This window comes from Sinocyclocheilus anshuiensis, unplaced genomic scaffold (assembly GCF_001515605.1).
Source record: "Sinocyclocheilus anshuiensis isolate Anshui unplaced genomic scaffold, SAMN03320099.WGS_v1.1 scaffold2192, whole genome shotgun sequence".
NCBI classification, from domain to species: domain Eukaryota; kingdom Metazoa; phylum Chordata; class Actinopteri; order Cypriniformes; family Cyprinidae; genus Sinocyclocheilus; species Sinocyclocheilus anshuiensis.
The window spans coordinates 421,646-424,126 of record NW_015542463.1 but is presented as its reverse complement, the minus strand read 5'-3'; positions in this window follow the sequence as shown (position 1 = coordinate 424,126).

Below are 2,481 nucleotides of genomic sequence, written 5' to 3'. Positions count from 1 at the left end.
CTCGCTGGCAGATATCTGTAGAGCTGCGGGCTGGGCGACCCCTAACACGTTCGCTAGATTCTATAGCCTTCGTGTGGAGCCGGTATCCTCCTGTGTTCTCACCTCAAACGGATAGAAGCACTGAGTGGCCCCAGCTTTGGGTCGGCTTGCTAAAACCGCTCCAGAGAGTCCATATAGTAGACCCTGTTGAGCTCCTCCATCCCTTTGGCAGCCAGACGTGGCAGATCGTCCGGCGCCAGGCCCTCTCTCGATGCATCCGTGAGAACCGGTAGAGGACTGGGTTCCATATGTAGAGACCTAAGTGGATCCCATATGTGTAAAGTCCACGGTATGGCCTCAGATCCCGTGTTTTCCCGGCAGACTTCTGCCATTCCAAGAGGATTACAATCACCTCCAATCTTCCATATGCACCTAAGGAATGTTCATATGTGTATTTGCTTCCGAAACCTCCTTCGGGAAGGTTGGAGCTTCCGTAACGTCCCTGTTCCAAGTAGAACGGGTACGTTTCCCAGTGTTATCCAGTCTTACTCATTGGGTAGTGCCATAGCAGCACTAGCTGGTCCTCTTGTGCAAGCCCTGGCCTACGCCAAAAAGTAGGGGCGCACGGGAAGGTTGGAGCTTCCGCAACGTCCCTGTCCCAAGTGGAACGGGTACGTTTTCCCAGTGTTATCCAGTCTCACAGATTGGGTAGTGCCATAGCAGCAGTAGCTGGTCCTCTTGACCTCAAAAAGTAGGGGCACAGGTGGCTTCCACGGGACATTCTAAATCAGTAGTACTAAATCTTCTTTACTCCAAGGCCACCCTCCTCTCCGAATCAATACTGCAAAGCCCCCCAACCATTTTTATTCACAAAAACAGTTGTAATTCTAGGGTTATTACTTTGCAATTTGTTATTATGTTAATGTTATTATTTTTTTACAAAATTAATTAAAGATAGATTTTAACCTAAAGTGTTTTTTTTAAACATACTTTGCAAAAATGTCACTACAGAGTGTATTTACAAATTAACAATCCTTTTTAAATTATATAGTAACGTTAACAAATAAGAAGTCAACCTGTCATACCAAACAAGACCACTGGGAGACTCCAAATGACTGCACATAAGCTACTAAACATGGCTGCGTTTCCCAAAAGCATCGTAGACCCATTGAAACCAATGGAGCTACGTTCAACTTAGGCTTACAATGTTTTTGGGAAACGCAGCCCAGATCCATTCAGAATCATTAAACACACCAAAATGCAAATGAAAAATGAAAACATTCTGAATGTGTGGAAACTCAGCGTTCTGAAGGCGGCTCCACATCATCAGTGAACAGTTCCTCTTTCAGAACAAGCGATCATGTCTGTGTTTGGAGTGTCTGATGCCCATGTACATTAACACCACTGATCCTCACAAACTTCCATAAAACACGCTTTTCGGCAAACATCCGTTCACAGTACATTATTTTTGACAACTACGTGAATATACTGAACTATGTTCAAGCAGAAATAGGATGTTATAGTCATGGCCGTAGTCAGGCTTTGAAAATTAGTGAGGTGAGGTGGTGGGGCTTAAAGAATTGTGCTATAATAACCCCTACAAATATAACTCATTATATACACTATAAACACTTTAAAAGAGACAGGATCATTTTTAAATCATACCCTATATAAATCCCACAGCTCGGATTCAGCGCGAACTAACATGGCAGCCCCATCACACGCTATAGATCAACTAACACGGTCATTATAAAAGTGTTTAAACTACCAAATACATTTTACTTGCACATGTTTCAGAATCGGAATATCAGATATTTCATAATATAGTGAGCATGTTTGTGAATAAAGGAAAAATGAAATAAAAGCGATCCATGTGTCATACAGCGCTATTGTGGCTGCGTTGTGTCACATGACAAGCATGACGCGTCGCCATGGAAACAATATCGCAACCCTATCATGTCTCTGGACCGGAGCAGAGTGTGTGTGCGGTGTGGTGGTTAGTGTGACAGCGCGAAACCAGACTTATTTTTTTCCTCAATGGAAAGCATATTTACACTGTTTGAATCGTTCCCTGTCCTCTATATAGTGCACTACGTGCCATTCACTGTACAGAAAATTCTAATTCTGTGGACAAGTGACCGATTTCAGCCGCGGCTTCAGCGTCTATTTTATAGTGTAGGGGGCGGGCGCTTCAGATTCTAGAGAGCATTTTAAATCAATGTATGGGAAACTGGTAATGTATATCGAAATATCGGAAATGTGTTTAAAAATCATATCACCGTTATTATAATTATAATATAAATTATATCGCGATACATATTGATATTGAATTATTGTCCAGCCCTAGTACAGTCTATAGTATTGTGATTGACTGAAGAAACTGGTTATATTTAAATGTTTGACAAAAACAACAAACATTTAATAAGGTAATTATATTAAATGACATTGTTATAAAAATTACCCTTACAAAGGTAAAAAATACTCCTGGAAGTCTATTTCAGG